Genomic DNA, 13,948 nt, shown 5'->3' on the forward strand with positions numbered 1-13,948 from the left:
CACGAAATAAGCACCAGATGAGAAAATCCGGAACTTGACACTTACTCTCTCCTCTCCCCCTGGGAGGGCAAGACTCCACAACGTGAAGGAAGAGGCTCCACCTCGAGGTTCTGTTTCAGACAGAAAAGGCTGTTTTTGCCACAGGGTCCAAGTAATTTTTCCATTTCGTGGAGACCTGGGAGTCTATTTCATCAAGGACTTCGGAAATGATCCATTATGATGAAATGGTACCCCAAATCCTGAGTGGAAATGTTTCCCCGGCACTCACCCTCTCGTAATCACAGCAAAATAGCAAGAGGCCCATTGCCTGTGAAATGGGGCTTGCTGCAGCAGGTCAGCCTGGGCCCTGGCAGCTGTTGCGGCCGTAACTGGACGCGCATCACCCGGGTGGCCAGGTGGGGAGCAGGTGCCCGCGTGGCCCTGCTGGACCAACACACGCAGACCTTCAGGAGCTGGATTAGCTGGAATCACAGAAGAGGTGAGGTCCCAGTGAGATCCTATGTGCTTTACAAACCGTCTCTAGGTGTTGCCCCTCATACAGATGGACTCTGGTCATCTGTCCAGCAGTGAGACGAGCTCGGCAGGCTCCAGTCACGGCTCCGAGGAAAGAGCGTGCCTGGTCCTGCTCCGAGCTCTCCCCTTCCCCACACCACACACCCATCACGTGGATGACCGGGCCCCATTCCTGAGGATGCAGCCCACGTCCTGCCTCACCTGGCCTCTGGTTTCCCCATGTCTTGCAAAGGGACAAGAAGGACTTGGGTTTCATGGTGGGGACAGAGGAAAGCCAAGAAAAACCCCACAAAAAACGCTGGACCCAAGGTCCAACGAAGAAAGTGCAGGGGGGCCCCACTTCTAGATTCCTCAGGGCTTGCAAATCTCAGGCAGGTAGGGATTGACATAAACAAGCTTCCTGGAATATGAGACAGAGGAGAAATAGAACATCAGCCAGCAGTGCCCTCCCACGAAGGCAGGTGTGGGCAGAGAGGAGGTGATGGCCAGACCCTCGTCCTCCGCTGACCTCACACCTGGCCCCGCTCACAGAGGTGAAGGTGGCGTCTGTGGGTCTCACCGCACAGCCCCTGAGGAGGATGCTCCCCCTAGAGACGAGGTCACCCTGTCACAGGCTTCACAGGGATGAGGATTCCCTCTCGGTCCAGCCCCTCTGGTCCTCACCAACATTCCCCATCGACTTAGGTAAGCCGCAATGGGGTGTTCCGCCATTTTCATAAATCACCCGTCCCGAAAGGATGCCTCTCATCTCATTCCTAGGTGAGGTCTCCTCCTGGTTTTCCTTTTCCTGTAAGATGCTACCCACCCCCAGGTGCCATGCCAGACTCTCAGGGCTGCCTCTGATTCACCAACACCTCGCCCACATGTTTAATCACTTGCTAAGTTCTGTCATTCCTGTGTCTGCTTAATACCTCCTACCTGGTCTTTCCTTCCATTCTCGATTTTAGCACCTCACCTGCTCCCTCTCAGATCTTTCTTCCATCCTCTGCATTCCCCCATTTACATCTACCCAGCCCTCACCCACCAGATCCTCCTCTTGTCTTATGAATATCATTTCACTGGGTCCTCCGTTCCTGTGAAAAGTCTCCAGACTTCCCAGCCTGGTCTCCAAGGCCTTTCCCAGCTTGTCCCAGGCTCTTATCCCAGCACAACGCCAAGGAGACCGTCCAGCTGCCCTGACGTGCCCCCTCCAGGCCTCTGGCAAGACACCCCTCTGCCTGGAAAGCCTGCCTCTGACACCCCGCCACCTGAAGTCCCCCTGCCATCCTATTTCCAGCAGCGTGGCAGGATGGACACTCGAATGGCCCTCGTCTTGGAAACATTAAAGTGGTGCATAGATCTATGTTATTTTAACGTGTTGGCTGAACAGGAAACCCAGGGACCACTAGAGAATCTCAAGGGAGCTTCCCAGGTAAATATAGGGTTCCAGGGGGTGCGTCCACCTTAAGTATAAGCAAGAATTACGCACCCCGCCCCCATGCAGAAGACAGCAAGGGAAGGTGCTTGCCTCAGCCCTTACACGGGGGAAGGAGAAAAACTTCCCTGAAAACCACAAGCCAGTCCCCTTGCAGTCTGCTGTCTGAATCACCTCTGTTACTAATCCAAAAACTTTCGAGCAGGAAATTTAAATTAAGTTGGTACCTAGTGGCAATGCCCCAGACAAGAGGAAGAGGTAAATATGGAACCTCTCTGGAGGAAGTCAATCTCAACACACCTCTCAAAGAATGCCACAAAGTCAAGGGAGAAGAGCGGCTTGTCTTCCAAATAAGAAGATAAATTGCCATGAGTAAGAAGCAGCAAAAGCAACAGAAGCAGGCATGCAAAAGCTTATTACGATTGATATTTTAAAGAAATAAAAGAGAAAGATAGAAGCAAAGAGTAGAGATGAAAAAATAGAATTCCTAGAAGTGAAAAATACAAAGATTAAAATTAAAAACTCAATGATCTCCACGTCCAGAAAGACGGAGAAGGTTTACAAGCCCTCCTGCTAAGTGTGACTACAGACCTGGCCACTATGTGTGAGGCCAGGTAAGGAGATTCCGAAGGTGCAGAGAAGGCAGAGCGTCAGGGCCCCGGGGAGCTGAAGGGCAGCAGGGTTGAGGGGGCTGTGTTTCCTGTTCGCCTGCAAGCATCCGATTCAAAGCTGAGTAAGCCAGCCTCCTGGAAACACCAGCCGGAGGCGATGAAAGCCCCGCCCAAAGCTGCTCTCCAGTCTTGGACCAGGAAAGAGGCCCCATCAAGACAGAAAACAAACCTACGATTACCAAAGGGGAGAGAAGCAGGGAGGGATAAATTAGGAGTTTGGGATTAGCAGATACACACTACTATATATAAAATAGGTAAACAACAAGGACCTACTGTACAGCACAGGGAAATACATATCTTGTAATTACCTATAATGGAAAAGAATCTGAAAAAGTATATATATACTATATATGTACATGTAACTGAATCACTGTGCTGTACACCTGAAACTAACACAACATTGCAAATCAACTAGACTTCATTAAAAACAATAAAAAGGTAGAAAACGGTCAGACAATAATAGCTCTTCTCCAAGCACAGGAAAAACCGTGGTCAATCCCCACCCAACCAGCAAAGGCCGAGTGGGGACCAACTTCCACCCGTCCTGGGCAGTAACCTCCCCTCCCTGCCGGGTGTGTCAGAGGAGACCCAGGACAGAGTCAGGACTTTCGCCAGCATCCAGCGGTATTAAGGCCACCCTCCTCCAGACCGCTTTCCCATCCTCTGCTTTTCCCCAGCCCTCTGTGGTCCTCTCGTGGGGACCACGTGGGGAGAAGTGATAAGGAGCTCCCACACTCTGCACCTCAGCTAAGGAGGCATCAGTGGATGCCCAGTGGGGATCTGGAATCCCATCCCCACCCCACAGTCAGGAGGAGTGGTCCCGACGGTGAAGATGGAGTGGGGAACCTGGGGTTCCTTCCCCTCCTGCCGTAACAAGACAGCTCACGCCCTGGAATTGCCATCATCACTTCAACTTGAATCTACTCATTGGAAGCAAATAAGTAAATCCAGCCCACGCTCAAGGGAAGCGGGGATAGAGCCCCAGCTCCTGAAGGGACAAGAATCAAGTAATCTTTGGACACATCTTAGGACCTCCACAATGTCGCTTATAATAGCAACAAAACTACAAAGTATCTGAGAATAAATATAACCACATATTCACATCTCTTGTGGGGAAAATTATAAAACTTTATTGAAAAGAAGTGAAAAAGACCTAGGGAAGTGGAGATGCAAACCACGGCCTTAGAAGACGTCGAGGTCCCCAAAATGTTCACCTCTCCTCAAATTGATCTACAAATTTGATCTAAGTCCACCCAAAATCCCAACAGGTTTGTCCTTACTATAGAACTTGAAGGATTTTTCTAAGTCGTATGTGGAAGAATAAATGAAAAACACTCCTGATAAAGGATAATGGTTGTCAGGGGTAGGGGGGAAATTCTTGACCAGATATTAAAACTTAGTTATGACCTGAAAAGTATTTAAAATACTCTGTCTTTGGAGAAGAGGTGGGAGAAAGTTGGCGACTCCAGGGGTGGAGAGGATGCAGACCGCAGGAGCTCTGATTCCTGCGGGGAGAGTGCACACTGCTGCACCCATTTTTCAGGAAGTGTGGCATCACCTGATAAATTGCACGTGTACTTATCAAGGCTCCAACCAAAAAAGAGCCCTCAGTGTACATCCTTGAGGAACAGCTGTCCAGAAACCAGCAGAACGTGGGAGCAGAGTCATTCAGAGTTTACAAGGGCTGAAACAACCCAAATGTCCACCTACCAACTACAAGTGGGAAAATAAAGTGTGGTGTACACAGGAGGGACTATTACACAGCCGTGAAAACAGACTAGTCATAGGCATGGACACAGGCAGCCTCAACATCACAATGTCAAGCAAAGAGACAAACCAACCGACCTCCAGATGGTATGCTTACTTTTTTAACTTCAAAAAGAGAGAAACCTAAATGAAATACTGTTTAGCAGTACACAGCGAGGTGGCCCAGCCATAAGGAACGGCGAGGGATGAAGCTAAATTTCAGGACAGTGTTTGGCAGGTGGGGAGCTGGAGAGAGACAGCTAAAGGTAATCAGGTTGGATTCATGGATGCAGGAGGACCAACTGCCCCGTTTTCCCGGGACTGAGAAGTTTCCCAAGATGTGAGAATGTCCGTGCTAAAACCAGAACAGTCTTGGGCAAACTGGAACGGTTGCCTAACCCCACACTGAGAACTTATAAGGTTCCAGAATATTCTGATTTGCCCCGGCTGCTCTTCATTTCATCCTTTTTTAAACTGGGTGTAGCGGGTTGAAGAGTAACCCACCCCCACAAAAAAAGTATGTCCACCTCCTAACACCTGGTACCTGGGAATGTGACCTTGTTTGGAAAGGGGGGTCTTTGCAGATGTAAAGAAATGAAGGATCTCAAGATGAGACGATCCTGGATTAACTAGGTGGGCCCTAAATCCAGGGACACGTGTCCTTACGAGATGGGCAGGCAGAGGCGGGGGTGATGGGGCCACAGGCCCAGGGACGCCTGGAGCCCCAGAACCTGGCACAGACAGGAAGGACCCTCCGCTGGAGCCTCAGAGGGAGTGCAGCCTGCCAGCACCTTGATTTCAGACTTCTGGCCTCCAGACTGTGAGAGAATAAATTTCTGTTGTTCTAAGTTTGTAGTCATTTGTTTCAGCAGCCCCAGGAAACTCATACACTGGGCACGTTATGTTTTTAAACGCTGCTTCGTATGTATATTTCAAAATAAAAAGAATCGTGTTCACTCCCCCCATGTCCTTCCAGGCAACAGCACTAATACCGCCCCCTCACCGCCACCAATGCCCCCTCCTCCGCAATTGGTTTTCAGCCCATGTTCGAAACTCCCCTGTTTTGGCTTCTCCTATGAATATGAATAAATGCATCTAATCTTCCCTCCTGGATGTAAATACCCTTGAAAGCACTGACCAAGCCCTTGGCAGCCCACACAGCATCGAAAACAGCAGTGCTCGGTCAACGTCGAGGGCGACACCAGGTCGGGTGAGACCCTTACACACACCAGATACCAGGGCACCTGGAAGGCCACACCTAGTCCTTGACAGGCAGCCCGGAGCTAGTGAGCCGCAACCCCAGTCAGACCACCTGCAGTTTCCAGCTTGCGCACTCAGCCCTGCAAACGAGCTGCCCTGCGGCTCCTGGACCTGGCTCCTCTTCAGAGGCCTGCGTGGACCCGTCAGCCTGGGCCTTCCCCGTTCCGACACCTGGCCGTGGACTGGGGCCCCACCCTCAGCGTGGCCTTGCAGCCCTGCTGCACTGTTGCTACCGGACGCCTCCCGGGCACCGCCTCTGGGTCTGAGCCAGGTCTCCGCCTCGCTGGGCCCACCTGGCAGCTTCTTTCTCACAGATCTCATCGATATGTGGCCACTTATAAACCCAGCTTCTGGAAACACCCCGGGGCAACCCTGCTGTTTCTGTGACTGGTCACCTAGGTGCATGAGACCCAGGAGTGGACTCAGCTGAATCATGAGTGTCCAGCGGCGGCGCCTCCTGCCGCCGGGCGGACTCCTGTGACCAGCACGCGGGGTCCCGAGGCTCTGGGTCTCTGTCTGCTCACACCGGAGTCCCCAGCTTGGGCAGCCCGCGCATAGTTACTGGGACTCGCCCGAGAGGCTGACACACCTCAAATCTGTCTCCCAAAGGCGGCAAGAGCAAAGGGCTGCCGGACCCAGAGAAAGTGCAGCAAGCTCAGGACCCCCCCACCGCCACCATCAGCAGAGCAGCTTCCATCCCCCAGACCCACTCCCATCCTCTCCTGCAGACTCTGCAGAGCAGGTCTACACCTGCTGCATCTCCAGGCTCCATGACCCCATCCAGCTGGGATCAGCCACTGGCAGCCCTGCCAGGAGACAGGAGGGAGGGAGGAAGGAGCGCGAGGTTGGGGTATTCACTCCCTCTCCCCACCTCTGCTCTCTCCCTGCAGGATGCTCTGGGGCTAAATGCTTCCCCTGGTGAGAATGAAGCTGCTCCAAGCCCCCGCCCCCGCTTGCATTTCCATCCACTGGTTCTCTCCCCTTCCTGTCTGTTCCACCCTCCCACCCACCTGCTGACCAACCTCACAGCCCCACCTCAGGGGCACTCACTGCTCCATCCCTGCACTCCGCCCACCTTTAAGTTATCCTTTCCTTAAGACTCCTCTGAAATCACGCGGTTTGAGGGTGCATCTGTCTTCCTCCAGGACCCGGCTGGCCCAACACCCGCGATGTCTCCAAGACACACGGCAGGGGTCCACCGCTCTTCCCAGCTCCCAAACCAGTGGGGCACCAGGCAGGACGCTCTACAACTGGGCGCCAGGACTGACATATCCCAGGGCCGGACTTTGAAATACAGCTTCTGTGGGGCGGGAGGGCCCGGGAGCGCTGGGCTCTGATGATGCGTCTGCACGTGCCACCCCAGGGCCAGGATGCCTGGGGCTCCATTTAGGGCTCCCTCCCAACCACACTGACCAGGAGAGCAAGGCCAAGCCAGTCAGGTGCATCCCAGGACCCCTGCTCTTTCCCCAGACACCCCGGGCCTCAAACGACTGTTCCGCAAAAAAACCTGCGACAGCAGCTCAAACCCCAACCAGTCAAGATGGCTTGGGCTGCTGAGCAGCTAAGACCCGAGACTGAATTACAGGTCAGAAGGTACCAGCGAACCACCCGCCTGACTTCTACTTAAACCAGAGGGCACGAGAGATGGGGGTTTTCTGGGACTCGGGCAGGAGAGCAGGAGTGGCAGCAGGACCACAGGTGCAGGGCTCAGCTGGGGCCACCTTTGCCCCTGCCCAGGTGGCACCGCTTACAATGTGCAAATGAGGACATTCAGCTTTCAAGGCTGGGTGTCCAATGGAGGGAACTGCAATGAAAGAGTCTATTTTTCCCATTTGTCACTGATTTTGAGCAGCCAGTCGATGACCTAACTCATACACACACACACACACACACACACACACACACACAGTTGTCAGTAAGCTTCCTTGTCCTGATACCCCTTAGGAAAGAGCGAAGGCCAAAGCAGGGTCTAAACCCTGCCTGGCCTGGGCACCCACCTGACCCCACAGACCAAGATTCTTCCCGGAAATTCGCATGTCAGGGTCCCCCTGGGACACCTGCTCTGGGGAAACGGGCAGGCCTGGAATCAAAATTATTTCCTGCCTCAAAGTTGGCGGTACATTTCTTGGGCCTGAAGTCACCGCTTGTTAACAGAGGTCAGACAGCGCATCTGACTTCATGGCGAGAGTGATGGGCGGCTGTGACGTCATTTCATGAGAGAAAAGGCTTCCCAGAGGGAAGTGGTGAGTCCAGCTCTTGCCTCTTGGTCTGAGTAGACGGGTCACGCAGGCCCCCGGGCACTTCCCATAATCGAAACTGCTGGAAGCTCGTGCTTGGAGTTCCAGGTGTTACTGTTACTTGACACTACCGTGCTCAGGTATTTGTGAGGATTTTAACAGTGAGGACTGACTGCATCTGAACAGCCTCGTGAGATGATCCCGAAGCTTAATTATCCGGAGTCAGCTAACCGGATAATGCAGCTTTTAGTTAAATTTCGGTGGCTATACTTACTGCATGTTCTGGTTACGACCTACTTCAAGAAAAGAATAGTAAAAGAGAAATACAGCTGCTTCCATATATGGAAATGAGGTCCCCAGAGAGCACATCTGTATCAGAGATGATGATTTTCAATAACAGAATAGAAAGAACGACGATAGCTCAGTCCATGGGGCACTTACCGTGCGGCAGGCACGTGCTCTAAGTGCTTTATGTAACTTATCTCAATTAATCCTCCTGAAAAATCCATGAGACACGTGTCACTGACATTTCCATCTTACGGCTGAGGAAACTGAGGCAGGGAAAGACGGAGCCCCGCTCAGGGGGCAGAGCTGGGATTCGACTGTGGCCGTCAGCCCCGATCGCTCACAGGTCTGGCCCACACTCTGTACTGCCGATACCCTGAAATACCACGTGCTCCCGACACGCCTGGGGCCCGTGCGCTCCAAGAGCCCACAGCGATGGGAGGCGGAGTCACACACGAGCCAGCGTGGCATCGGTGCCCACGCAGCCACCACACCAAGGTGGCACCTGCGTCTCAGACTGGACCATCCCCTCCTGGAGTCTGAATTGTGACTGGAGGCATCTGAGCCTATTCCCGGATCCAGCCCCGGTCTGCACCTCATCCTGGGCCCTTCCACTCACAGAACACACCAGTGGGAACCACCCCCTTCACAGCGATACACGCACAGATGTAACTCCTCCAAGAAAGGGTCATCCCTCGAGACCTGGGAGCAATCCCGCTGCTGGGCACACACAGAAATTGCTGAACCACCGTGCTCTGACGACTCACTCTAGGCTCACCTAACACGGGTCCTTCTGGAGAGCATGAGTCTCCTGAGCTTGGAACAAGTCTCGTCTCGAGTGAATAAAAACAGGATGTGGTTAAACTCTTGCTGTGTGAACAAACGACGATAAGGCTGACCGAGAAAGTGGTGGAGAACAATGGGAATATTCTCTCTCTGTTCAAGATAAATTGAGACAATCGCCTCGGCTGTCACCAGCGGTGGGGCACACACGGCGAGTGCTGGGCGTGCCATAGACCCTTCCTGAACCTCTTTACAGCTCTAGACTGACTCCCACCAGGCAATGACACAGCCTCCAGGGGTGCCTGGTCACATGTCATTCTTCATCCAATCAGAAGCCAGACCTCTGCTGTACTCCTGGGATGCTCTGAGTGCTTCCAGAAAACCCGGATACCAGGAAATCACCCCAGCACCTGGTCCTGAGAGCTCTCACCAGCTAGGTGTCCACCTGCAGCCCTGGTTCCCTGCCACACGCCCTAGGCCCCTGCCCCCCCCCCGCCCCCCCCCCCGCCCAGCTCAGTGCAGCCACCTCGGAAACACAGACACTCCAGGCTTTGCAGTTGCCACAAGCCTCCCATCTCCCAACACCTGCTCCCGGGCCTCTCTGGGCAGCAAAGGAGGGGGAGGCACTCAGGGTCAGATGGACAAAGGGAGAGAAAGCTTCCCGCTCTGTACCCATAGCCCCACTTCTGCTGCATGTTTGGAAAGAACCAGCCCCCTAGCCTTTTGAAGTGGACGAGAGTCACAGGCTCTGCAGAAAGCATTCTTTCTGGAGGTACTGCTGACCTGGGAAGAGTCAACACTGGAAATGAGTTTTCCGTACTCACCGTGCCATGTGTCGGTGCAGCATACGGGGAAATCCATGGGCGGCATCAAAGTGTCCTGCAAAATGAAAAAGAAAATAATTGTATAATCCAAGCGAACCGCTATCATAAACAAATTGTAATGATCTAATATGTTTATCGAAAGCTGCATTTTCAGCACGCTCCCCTGCCCTCGAGGATCTATCATACGGTTCAAACAGCCAGTGTGCTGTCCCCGCCAGCAACAAGATGGTAATAGACAGACACCGTCGGATTGTACGACTATGCAAGTGATGTAATTTACTTTTACAAGATGCCATCAATAATTCAGAAAAGGTATTGTGTAACACAATACTGTTGTTTCAATTCCGAGACCCAAATGTAAGGAAACTCCGAGGGAAGTCCTGGGTGGATATTTCCCGGACGTGGTGATTCTAGATTCACGGGGAAAAGCCACAGGGGCTGAAATGTGGAAAATTGATTTTTAAAAATCCCTCTCTTCCATCTGGTGTACTAAGGAAGCCATAATTGAAAAAGTTATTTTCTAAATGAATCTGCAGAAGATACTTCTCTCTATCTCTACCCTCCTTTGACCACAAGTTGACTCTGTAGGGGGACAGGGTCCAACACCTGTCACCAGGCTCATCTGAAAGCAAAGAGCCCCTGGAGATGGGCGGGGGCCCAAGTATGCGCAGGTGGTGAATGCGCGTCCAGCCAGCCGAGACCAGGGCGGCGCCGTCAGTCAGCGCCGGCAAGGTCACAAGCCAGGCCCTGTGTCCCATCATGAACCAAAGCCAGGGCTGCTCCACGTGCCGGAGAAGGGGCACCAGGCCCACACCCGGGCGGGCAGCGTCTGACCAGGGCAGAGCGGCCGATGAGCCAGTCTCAGAATTGTTGACGTTGGACCAGAAGAGAAGCAGAACCAAACGTTTAGTGATCATTACTCGTTTCATCACGACACTTGCAAGGTCGAAACATCAATAAACTGTTGATGGTGGGGCAGACAGCCCTGCGGCTGCCGCACAGCACGGTAGGGGAAAGACAGAGGTTCATCTGTCGGTTGCGTCGTTTTCTGGTCCGAGTCAGGGCTTCCTGTGCCGGCCCAGGCGGGGCTGCTCTTCTCGGCCCGGGCGGGCTCGCTCTGTGCGACACACCCCTGCTCGCCCCTCTCACCTGGGCCTGTGGGCATCGTATACCTGCACAGGGCCTACTGGGGCCCTAGACCCCAAACCTAAGGGTTTCAATCCCTCCAGCTAGGAACAGTGTGCATGCTTGTTCCCACCCTGCACCCACGGGATTCCTGGCAGCTGACGATCCAGACTCTGAATCCCGCAGATGAAGGAAGAGGCTGCCTCCAGTACTGCTTTCCAGAAAGGTCTCTGCAAACACTGCCAGCTCAATGACAGGGCAGGAGGGCCCGGGCTGCTCTCCTGGAGAGATGACAGCTGAGGGGCGTGGCAGCCTAGGACACGCCTGAACACATCACCAGGGAGAAGGCACAGGGGGGGCCTTTCCACAACCACCAGCTGCTTCAGGACCCAGGCCGGCCAGCTCGGCCACTGCTGGGCACTGCACCCCTGCCCCGGCCGCTTGCACTTTTACCCATGTCATATGACTTATTGCCCTGGCGAACTTGGCCTTCTCACTGGTCCTGATGGGAGAAGCTATGTGTTTCCCACAAAACCACCCCCCACGGTGCTGCGAGTGAGAGAAGGCCTTCCAGGCAGGTGGCCTGTCCCCCAAGAAGTTCAACCACTTGGTCTCCGCGATGCTTTATCTGCCCTTTGGAAACACCCTGCTGCTCAAACTAGATACAGGGCAGCTGGCTCACTACTGGAGCCTAAGCCCTGTCCAGGCCCTGGCACATAGTAGGTGCTCAAGGAACATCAGCTGCCACCACCCACCCACCCGGGCTATGGCTACAGCAGAGGCAGGGGGTGCGCTCAGTTCTACTTTGTGTTTAACATAACAAAAGGAATAAACTGTAAAGAGATGAGTGATGACTGCAAACCACTGTCTACATGCTTAAGTGTTCAGTCACTATGTGTCAGAAAAGCACCTTCGTCAGTTTCATAACTAGTTTGCACTTCGAAGCCCGTCACATAGCAGGCCTGGCTAGCTCTTTGTTGAGCACTGAAGAGCAGCTATGTTCCTACAACATGTGCACACACACATGCACATATATACACACACAAATCCACATGTACACACACGCGCACATGTGTGCACAAATGCACATTTATACAGGCACAGAGACACATGCACGCATATACATACAGGCACAGACATACATGCACACAACAGGCACTTGCACACACAAATACACGTGTGTGCACACACAATATACATGCATGCACACAGTCATGTGCGGGCATGTGCGCGTGTGTACCCATGCATACAAGAACACACGTGACCACACAGCATGCACACACATATGTGCACTCTGATGCCTGCCTGTGTGTGCCCGTGCCTTGCCTGCACACATAAACACATATGTGCACATATGAGGGCATGCACAAACATGTGCCTACACAGACACGTGTGTGCATGTGTACATGCAGATACAAACACGCTTGTGTGCCCATACACATGTGCACGCACGTGCACACACACACACACACGCACACGAAAGCCTCTGGTAAAACTACCTTCTCGTGGCACGATTGCTAAGATTGCTCTGGATCGGACTTGATGCTGGAACCTACAACCAGACAACAGACCCTGAGGAAAGACTGAAACAGACCCTGAGGAAAGAACCCTGAGGTTCTCCTCCAGCAGAACCCTAAGGCCAGGCCCCAGCCCTCTACTCCGAAGAAAGAAAAGTGCCCCAAGGTTTGATTCAGACTAGAAAATGCTTCTTCTTTGTTATCTCTAGGCCGGTTTTTATTTCTCCATCTACATGGCAATATACCTCAACTCTGCTTCTTATAGAAATGTTCCAACACGCATGAAAGCAGAGAAAACAGCCTAACAATGCACGTGGACCCGTTGCTCAGAACCGCACCCGCCCCACGCCTGCCTCCGCCTCCGTCTTCCTCCCCCTCCCATGGGGGGGTGTGCAATGCAGAGGCCCAGACCGCGTCCGGAACCTCACAGCACTTAATTAACAGTAATTATTAAGTAATAACTGTTTTAGATGAACATCAAACACCCAACCACAGAGGGCGAACAGCTGGCCCCAGGCTCTGCCTCTGACCCCGGTAACTGGGGGACGCAGCTCTCGTCTCCCTCAGGCACCCCCCAAAACGCTTGGCTTCATCGGAAGCTTAAGAAACAGAGTCATTGGTATTTGAATTCCAAAACATCACACTGAAAAACAGAGAAACATTCTTAAGGCATCGATTTGTGAGTTTAGCAAGCAGATGTCTGAAAAGTTCCATTAAGTCTGAAAGTCTCATTTTTCAAACTCTTCTTTTCATTCCGCTTTTAACCTAAAGGACAGCATTCTGTTTCCAGAGTTCGAAGCAGTCTGGTTGCATGGGGCACGTGCCACACCCCAGCTTGCAGTCGATCGATCCTTCTCCACTTCTGTGCGTTGTATGTGTAGAGCACCGCCTGACTCGCCACCTTCTTTGTCCCCCCAGAACGCAGGGGAGCAGCATTGGAAAGAGAAAGGGCTGCTGGGCTTCAAGACGAGGAGTGACGAAAGGCCCTGCGTTCAAACGCTCCTAAGTGTCACCTGAAGTCCACTCTCCCCACTTACGTCCATTCTGACAGGTGTGACGACACGCTTCCCCACTCGGAGCCCATCTGAGCTGCTCCCTTCGAACGGGCTGGCACCCGCCATGGGCTGCTGGCAGAGCACGGACGAGAAGGAGGACGGTTTGCATACGTGGGAAGCAGGGGGTCTGCGGAGACCCTCAAGAGGCACCACCCAAAGCACAGCATCCTCTCCACGTGGGGGCCACACACGCCCCCAGCACCTGGGAAGCGGGTGGTGGAGCAGGGAGTGGCCCCCCATTTACAGAACAGAACCTGAGCTCCAGAGAGCACACTGCCCACCATGAACGGCGGGTGGGGGTCAGAGCCCTGTGTCCACACCCCGCGTCCCAGGCTCCACCCCCAGCCACGTAACAGGGGCAGACAGGGCAGAGTTCTAAAGACGACGTCTCCTCTCCGCAGGCTGAGCTGGACTCCTTGCCTCTCCTGCTCGTCCTCCTCCAAGCACACACCTTTCGTGATGTTTTGTTCTTCTGTGTAATTTGGAACATTGCAAGAGGGTGGCTGGGACGTGGGGTG

The 13,948-nt window shown here is 53.3% G+C and overlaps 1 long non-coding RNA gene across 1 annotated transcript in view; it reads right to left on the reverse strand.

Moving 5' to 3' along the window:
- LOC133092520 (uncharacterized) overlaps nucleotides 1-13,948 on the reverse strand; it is a 347,721-nt gene that overhangs the window by 183,649 nt on the left and 150,124 nt on the right. Inside the window, exon 2 of the long non-coding RNA XR_009701062.1 lies at nucleotides 9,734-9,788. This is a non-coding gene — a long non-coding RNA (uncharacterized LOC133092520). The remainder of the gene's footprint in view (nucleotides 1-9,733; nucleotides 9,789-13,948) is intronic.

Source organism: Eubalaena glacialis, chromosome 1, assembly GCF_028564815.1.
Source record: "Eubalaena glacialis isolate mEubGla1 chromosome 1, mEubGla1.1.hap2.+ XY, whole genome shotgun sequence".
Classification (NCBI taxonomy): Eukaryota; Metazoa; Chordata; class Mammalia; order Artiodactyla; family Balaenidae; genus Eubalaena; species Eubalaena glacialis.